The following is a 9,585-nucleotide window of genomic DNA, read 5'->3' as shown; positions in this document are numbered from 1 at the left end:
CATACCATCAAGCTTGTTTTATATTTGAAGTCATTTTATAGACACATGAATTATATACACATATAAAAACTAATGAACAAACAAATATAGCTATATCCAATTTATAGAATTAAATCTGGTCAAATTCAGAAAATAATTTCTTGATATGGATCATAGTTTCTGCTCTTGTAAATTAACAAAAAACAGGAAAAAATTCATGAAGAGCTGGGATTGATTATATCAGTCGTAAAGGATGTAATGTTACACTCTCTTAAATATGTTATGCAGATTGAAATTATGAAATGAATGATCACTAGTCGTTTCTGATCGCAGTGCACTAAATTCAATTGAATGCAGCTCTTTTGTTTCTTAAGTATGCAGGGAGGTAGATTAACTGAGTGCACGTTTCAATTAGTGTATAAAGGAACACTAGTTTCATTACTGCAGTTGCGCCATCTATAGTCATATGTTGTACCATCCATTTTCATTTTGGCGATTCCACTGATCTCTGCGAAAAAGCGAAAAGAGATCATGGCTGAAAGAGTTTCTAGACCAGGGCCAAGGTGGCAGTATTCTGTTCTAGGCTACGTACAGATCTGATCCAATTTCATTTACGGCTAATATTGTGCTAAGGGAATCGATAGAATGTTAGAGAATCCATACAAATATGTTATTATTTAATTAGTAATTTTAAATCAAAATCGAGATTGCAAAACAAATAACGTAAAATAAAACAAACAAATTAAAATGTTGAGCTTCTTTTATTATAACGTTCAGGAAGAGTGGGAAAGATTAAAAGGTTAGATAAATAGGATAAATAAAAACGACAGTGATCAAAATTATGTTTTAACAAATGTTATAATCCCGGATTGAAATGGAACTAAGTTGTAATAATGTCTAATTTTATAGTTGAGTAACACCGAGAAGCGTGAATAACGATGGGTAAACTTCTTCACAGGGACTAACTTAAAATACTGCCATCTCTTGACCAAATGTTTTCATTGCTGCCCAAAGCAAGAAAAACTGAAATTTTTGACGTGCATGACATTTTTTCAAGTGATTCAGATTCGATAAAGTTTCATGCCGCGATAGAAATGAAACACTTCTGACATATTCCTGAATATTTGTGATTCTCAAAATGTTCCTGCTGCAGAAGTCTATCGTTCCCTGTATGAGTTTCCTCTTGGTTTAAACACAATATTCTTCGTTTTGAAAGGGCAGTTATTATGAATATTATTCTGATAAGCCGACTTTATATCATCTCCAACACCCGTCCACCCATTGATCGCTGTGATTATTTTATATGTCCATTTCATTTTCTACATTAATTTTATATCTCTTGTAAACCATCGAAGATTATTGCAATAGTGAATGACCGACTCTGTAAAAATGTAATATAATGTTAATCATACCAAACATGCATCCCGTCTAACCGATTTTTATTCGTTTTCCAGATATCGTGCCATAATCCATTGTCCTTCTGAATCAAAAGGGTGCTTTAAAATGGAAACCTTCTGAAAAGAATCGTAATCTTGCTAAGATTAAACAAGAAAATTAAAAAGAAAAATCTGAATCATTGGAATCCGCCTTTCAAGGATTTGGGTGCTGTCAAACTTCAAAAAACTTCAAGCAGATGTATTCTTCAAAGGTAAATGGTTGTGATGAATACGCGATGCCATATTGGTGCAATTGCGGTGAATGTTTGAATAACGAATAACCAAAGAATCTTTTGTTAACGAGCAAATATTTCTTGAAAAGAAACATAGCACAGGGGATAATCATTCAGAAAAAAGACGATGTTTAAAAAGGCTCTTATTCCTTTCTCTTCTTTTACGTATGCGTTGACTTACCTTTTATTTTTCTGTCACTTTGATGGGTATTCAAAAGAGATGAAAACGTTAGAAGAAGATTGAAGATGTAACTACCTGTCGCAAATCTGCTTGGATTACAAGGTGGTAATCTATACGACAAAAGAACTTGGGGTCTCGATGTGCAAAGAAGCTAGATCTCGCCATTTTGTGCACTCTTCCCAAAACCTGCTAAGACCTGAACAATCTCTTATAATCATGAATACTCCTCGAGGTTTGATCTTTAAATCCTCTTTAACACTGTCACGAGGATCTCCTTTCTTTGTTCATAGAATGTCATCTTGGAACAGAAACGGGAGGAGAGACAAAAGAATTGGCTGGTCCAGTGTAACACCTTTTTCGCTTTTCCTCATCGTGCCCACGCGCTCGCTGCTAGCTGCATTCACGAAAAAAGCTTTATAATTAGAAATAGAAAAAAACTCGAAACAATGAGATGGTCAAATGTTTCTCATTATCACTCTCCTCAAGCCTACGTTGTGTTTCTGAAGGTGTTTAGCGTGTATTACCCCTCCCCTCCCAGTGATGATAATGAATTAGAGATTAAACAAAATCGACCACAACCATCCAGCACACCTGGTCTCAACAGAGAAAAGCGCCCATCTTACCCTCTCTCAATACATGATACTTTGTCTTATTTTAATTATTTAAAAAAAATTATTTATCGATTGATTCATTACTTGATTGATTACTTGATTGATTGATTTATGTTTTAATTGATTTACTTATTTATTTATTTATATATTTATTTATTTTATTTATTTATTTTATTTATTTATTTATTGTATTTAATTGATTTACTTATTTATTTATTTATATATTTATTTATTTTATCTATTTATTTATATATTTATTTATTTATTTATTTATTCGTTTGGTTGTTTGGTTTGTTGTTTATTCTGGTACTTTTTCCCTCTTAATGCTCGAAGACTTTAATCCGTTAATAAAAGATAATGTATAGATGAAGACTTCAAACAACTAACGCTATCATAAATAATTATGTTAAAGCGAGGATTATTTTTACATAATCTTGTGTAGTTTTCATCTGGGGTTTCTTAAACAAAAATTAATGACGTTCTCTACATTCTCAAAAATGATCAATAGTTTGGATGGAGGATAATGAGGATGTGTCACCTCAATTGTGAAACAAATACGGGCACGAGTGGAAGAAGAAGATGAAAATGTCGGAAATCTTTAAAGCTGGTTTTCTTCATAGAAACTTAGGGAATTAGAATAAGAAGACTTAAGTATTAGGAACCAAGCTGGTGGTTAACAAAATATGGACAACTTGCTTCCATAATAAAGAAGATTTCAGTATTAAGGGCCTAACTGGTGGTTGATACAATTTGAACAACTTCCAAAAAGAAGATTTTAGTATTATGAACTTAACTGGTCGCTTACACAATCTGAACAACTTCTATAATAAAGAAGATTTCGGTTTTATGAACTGAGCTGGTCGCTTACACAATGCGAACTAGTTTCCTTGGACATTGCAAAGAAGAGATGTATAATTAGACTATCTTTCATCCATTTTCTAGATATTTCATATAATATTGTCTGAACAGCTGGTAGGCAGGTGTAGAGTGGTGTACACGCCGATCGTACTGGCCGAGCGATGACAGCGTCATGGGGGTCTAGGAATGAAGATTATTCGACAGCGCGATGGAAGATGTAAATTTCGCTTGAAGTTAAGTAAACCAATAGCATGAAGGAAGAGGGGAATGTTTGGTTTTGAGACTGATTGTGGATTGGTTATACGCAGAAATTGGGGTGGGGTGGGAGGGGTGGAGAGAGAGAGAGAGATAGAGAGAGGTAGAGAGAGAGAGAGAGAGAAAGGAGGAGTGTATATACATACAATAGAGGCATCTGGAAAACAAGACAACTAGGTAAGGGGGTTGTTGGGTTGGCGATTTTAAAAAAAGGTAATCATGAAAATCTCGAGAAGGATTATTTGCTATCTCATTATGATAAAATTAATATTGTAACGAAATTATAAAATTCTTGTTGAAGAATTTCATAGTATAGACTTTGATAAATATATGAGTTCATATTTGTTTACAATTCGGCCAACTTGATTGTCATTTTAGTATGATATTAATTTATATGTAATTGGTTTATTTGAAATTGATACAAAATAACATCCTAAACAATTTTTATTCAAGTTAAAATTAAATTAAATGACAACTGAGGTCAAAAGTAATGTAATAGTTATTTCCATACAAAAAGAGAATAATATTTTAATTTTCATAAAATTGTAACGACTCTGTTTACATATTTAGTACTTGTGAAGGGCGTTATGGACAACATGAGCAGAAACGAAATTATGTAATAATGTTGAGCTGTTATTCCTTTATTTTGCCAATCTCTTCTCGAACTATTGCATAAGGTGATTATTAGCACGAAACAATCATGAGTAGTTACGGTAGTTAACGAATAATATACTCATCATTTAAACACGGAGTTTTATCACCACTTCATATTACTCAGTACGAATAGATTTTAAATATTTCATAACAATTGTCTTATTAATTATCCCTAAATGCTCATAGGAACTAATTCCTTCCATTTTATACACTTATAATGACTACTAAAGCAAAGGCTTAACAACAAATAAGTTGTTGTATTGTCCTTTGCGATCGACCCCAAAATCTTAAAATCTACGGTCGGCTTTTTATTTTTTTTATTTTTTTTTTGTTACCGTTTTTTAGAAGAAAAAAATGTTTAATTAAATTAAAAAATATGTATTAAAGCATTCAACACTAAAAAATATAAGCCCCAAAAGGAACATAAACCGACCGACCGACCCAAGGGCTGGCACCTGAAGGGCAATACATCATCTTTTTTTTTTTTTGGTAGAACCAGAATAAATATTTTAAAAAAATAAGATTGAAAAGTGATCGAAAAAACAAAAGGGAGAAGAAAAGAAATGAGGAAAAATAAAAGTGAATAAGAGATAATTAGACAAGGAAGTTAAGGAAATAGACCGGGAAGAAGAATCTGTAATAAATCTTGGGATGGGATATTGGACATCTCCAAGTAGATTGAGGTGTTCAGACTGGATGATGTTTGCTACTACTCAAGTTAGTATGAGATCCAGCCCTACTTCTTGTTTATTTTCTCTTCACCGTGTCAGTATTTTCATCACTTCTCAACGCTCTAAGTGCTTGCAGCCAATTCCACGTTGCGAGCTTGCATACAACCCCCTGGCATTCGCAATATATTCCATTCCCGCCGAGGCGCAAGTGCATTCCTCTGTATAGAAAGTAGAAATGAAGCAGAAAGTGTATTCCACGATGACTCTGTTTCCCATCAAATGGTACTTTGATGTTGTCATGGGAACGGGATGATAGACAAATGTCACGCCCTTCATCTTGCCTAGGAGTGAAGTTTCTGAGGAGATGGCAAACATATAATCATTTTCTCTAACTTGTCTTCAAGGATTAATAGAGACCGATGTAATATGTCTAAGACTGGAGATGGGAAAAGACGTTCGGGATGCGGAGGAAGGGGGTAGAAATAGGACAACGAGCCAGAGAGAAAAGAAGGGGAGACAGAGAGAGGGCGAGGGAGAGAATGAAGGGATAAAAGAGAAAGAGGGGGAAGGTAGAAAAGATAATAGAGAGAGAGAGAGAGAGTGGGAGGGAGAGAGAGAGAGAGAGAGAGAGAGAGAGAAAGAGAAAAAGAGAGGGGGAGGGGGTATGTCAGATGAATCAGCATAGCAATATAAATTCTACAAAGTGTAATTTCTTTGTATAGCAATATTTTGTCCATCGAAAAAAAATTGTTTTGTTTTGTAATTACAGATAACATTAACTATAACAAGTCTGAACGCTTCTAGGAAAATAAACCATACACAAACAAACAATCTCATTTATTGAAATAGACATGATCAATGATGGATGTGAAAAATGATCTATAGAAGATAACATGACATTTTATATCGATTCACAGATAAGTAGAATTATAACACAGAACCATAATTTTCAAAGTGCGAGCATGACCTGTGTGACCCCGTTGTCATAAAGCATGGAGTGTGAGTCACTAAACAAATTTGAGGGAAAAGGTCTGACAACCCCCTCCATTCGCCCTCCCTCCGCAGGGGGTATAAGTAGCAAGTTGAGTGGGTGCTAAGTGCGAGCAGTACACTTGAACATCAACTGTCACATGTAATTATCTCTTTTGTTCTTCTCATTCCAAGCAAGTGACGTCATCATGGTGGATCGTTTCCCCACCACCATACTGGGGACTTGGGATATAGTAGACGAACTTCAATAACTACCTCCAATAAAATTTACCTTCTCTTACATTCGTTATTTTGTGAAACATACTGATCACCTGTCAATACAGAATGAATTGTTGAATTGTCTTAGCTCATACACTTTACTTATTAAGTAAAATCATTAATTAATTATTAATAACGATGTAGGTCATTGAGTGTAAGGGTTTATTACTGAAATGGCTACACAGCATTATTTTGTTGCCTCAAATCCTTATGCCAAGCTGGTCTTGTAAACTTCTTTCATTAAAAAAAAAAAGAAGCAACAACCAAGCCATCCAGATCTGCCATTAATGTGATGATAATTAAGCATTCCAGCAAATACCGTCGAATGTACGAGGATAGATAGAAACGGTCAAACTAAAGCACCATGCATGCAACACGACGGGGAAACAACTCAGATATGACCGAGAAATTAAGCTACGTGGCGTCGCCTAGAGAAGATAAGTGGAGAAAAGGCGAGGGTAGGTAATGATCGCATGCAAACGGCACTCGATGTCTAAGTACTTCCGACGGCATTTTGTAGGCTAGCAGGGGGAGAAAGAGGCCAAACAATCGTATATCTCGCTCAGGCCACTTGTTTGTTAAACTTCGCTTTGGAGAGTCGCTCGCTCGTGTCACTTATCCCTTGTTGTCAGTTAATTATGAGCCATTTCTTTACGTATCGATCTCGCCACGCCTTTCTCGCTGTTTCCCCCGCTCAGACAATGGTGAAGGGCTATTTACCGTTGATGGAGACAATCACAATGGTGCTAGAGATAGGAAATAACAAACAGGTGTCAACTTATTATCTCCTCAATATAACATTTTGAAAATGGACTTAAAAAAGAAAGAAGACGTAAATGAAAGTGAATCGAGTACAGGTGTGCGTATAATCAATAGTTCAGTGTTTTATCGACGAACCATACAATTTGCATATCCTAAAGTGTTGTTGGTCTTTTTTTACTTAAGCGAACCAACTAACTTCATAATCTTTCAGCGTATATAATTTGAGTGCATCAAGCGCACTTTCTTATAACTCCTTCTTACTTAATATTCGTACAACCATGCAACTGACGTCTTCCCTTCAAATATAGTGGAACGGTAAATGCTCTAAAATATAGATAGTCGTAAATAGAGACGAATACTCAGACGTGCAGGTCAAACAATTTTCAAGAACTTTTAGGTAACAAGTAGACAAACAAAATAAGGAAAAATAGTGCTCCTCCCGAAAAAGGAGGATTCCTCATTTGGGTTAACCAGACCGCCTTCACTAAGGATTCCTTCCTATCCCCGTGTTTACTTTGTGACTGTACTCTTTACTGTATTCTTTCTCTATCCAATAACCGCAGAATGAAATGATTCTTACTATTTGGGAAACAGACCTTTTAAGAGCTGTTAACTGTGGTTTTTAAATGCCGCTCCGTACTTTTCTTTTAAATAGAGGAAGGCTTGTGAGGGGTTAAGACCCTACCAATGTTGATTTGTATATAGATGATATAACATGTGGGTTACCTGATGTCATTGACATGGAAGATAAAGTGATACAATTGTGATTTTACTTAAGGGGGTAATTGTCCAAGATGTTTCCAATTATCCTGCTATATCTTTTGATTGTGTATTAAAATTATTCTCCCTCTTCGAAACATTCGTCGTCGCAATTTCTTCCCATGCACATAAAGCTGTTTAACGTGAACGACCTCTAGCCACAATGCTTATTCATAAATATTTATTCTACAGGTGTCTTTCAAAATGAAGCGCCAATCACCTTTAAGGGTGTCACAACAAACTTCAAAACAGAACCCCTCCAGAGATTAACTGATATCACCTAGTTACAAAAAAAATCCGATAGCAAATCTATATTGCCCATTACCTGTTGCCGTCCTTGACGCATTGTTCATACCCATTTTGATCTCTCTTCGCTCTTTCTTGAGCCGTGACTACATTAAGTCTTAATCGGTGCATGGCTAATCCGAGCCGCTTGCAAAATACTAAATTATTAATGATGTGTTTATCGGAGCGGGGGGATGTACCCCCAAGATAGCAAGAGACTACCTGAGGCCCAATCACTCCCGAGGAAGTCACCCCGACACAAAAGACCGCCCGCGGTCCCATAATAGGGCCCCTGTGTTCAACGACAAGAGTTCGCGTTGTCCGACGGACGAGCTATTTTGCCATGTTACCGGTTCTGGGCTGAGATGGAATGAAAGAGTTGGATCGATCGGGTGTTGGATGGGGTAACAGCCCAGAAAAGGGGAAACAATGGGCCAAGTTGTAAACAAGATTCGAGCTTTTGTGTCTGATTGTCTTTGGAATGTCAGCTGAGTTCGATCCGTTTGATTTGGAAGCACGACTGATCAACTTTACTTGACGAAAACAACTTCCCAAGAAATGCCCCGGTCACGTGACGTATCGACGTAGATCCAGTAAGGTAGCATCGGACCAATCAGCGAAGTAGGATAAAAAATTATAGCCCATTAATGCGGATCTGTGAATATGAATGTATTTCAAATACCAAACAAACAATATATTAAAAGCTCTTTGTTTTAACCTCACCCTGTAATTTCTGACTCTGTTTTTCCTTCGTCTATAAGACCTTCAATCCACCCCCATCTCAATGTAATTATCTTTATCGTAATGTGCATTTGTTGAGATATCGATGTATTGATTAAGCTTTCTTTACTGAGTTATAGCCATGAGACTTGTTTATGCGATGCTGAATGAAGATCATGAAAGATGCTTGTTTATGCAATGCTGAATAAAAGGCCATGAACAAAACTTGTTTACGCGTTATTGAGTACATTCCGACACTAAATGTAATTGTGTTCCCCTCTTTTCTGTTTTAATTTGATAATATTTATGTATTATGCACACTTTAACTAATGTGATAGTAAAAAATGTGTTAATGAACGTATTATGAATTCATCGGTAGCCTAAATGGTTATTGTATCACATTGTTTCGTATACATTGTATAGACTATCTTTGTGTTTCTCGCTCAGTTAGCGATGATGGGAGCTGCAATAGTTTTATAATAAATATTTTTAAAAAACAACGAGTAGAGCTTTTTAATTGTTTTAATGTATTTTGTGTAATACATTAATTAGAATAACAATAATGGTAAATGATCGGATTCTAAATCTTTATTTTTCTGACCTAAACATTTCAAAGACCAACAAGGAAATCAGTAGTAACTGTCCTATTGGAGAATGGCGAACTTAAATTGCTGGACATTTCAAGGAAAACAGCCTTCTTGCCTGTTCTTTATCACATTTTCTTCAGTCTGTTTCCTTATTGCTAGGTCAAAACATTTACCCAAATGATATTGATTTTTCTTGCCATCACAAAATAGAATTACTTGTACTTTTTAAAAGGCTGATGTATAACGTACCATTCTTTGTTTTTACGTAACAAAGACGTAAAAACCAAGCCCTCTCAATAACAATTAAAATGTTTCCGCATTCTCTGTCTTTTGTGGACATACACAG

The sequence above is a fragment of the Strongylocentrotus purpuratus genome, unplaced genomic scaffold, assembly GCF_000002235.5.
Source record: "Strongylocentrotus purpuratus isolate Spur 01 unplaced genomic scaffold, Spur_5.0 spur5_scaffold_5, whole genome shotgun sequence".
In the NCBI taxonomy this organism is placed as follows: Eukaryota; Metazoa; Echinodermata; class Echinoidea; order Camarodonta; family Strongylocentrotidae; genus Strongylocentrotus; species Strongylocentrotus purpuratus.
Note: the sequence above shows the minus strand (reverse complement) of the source record.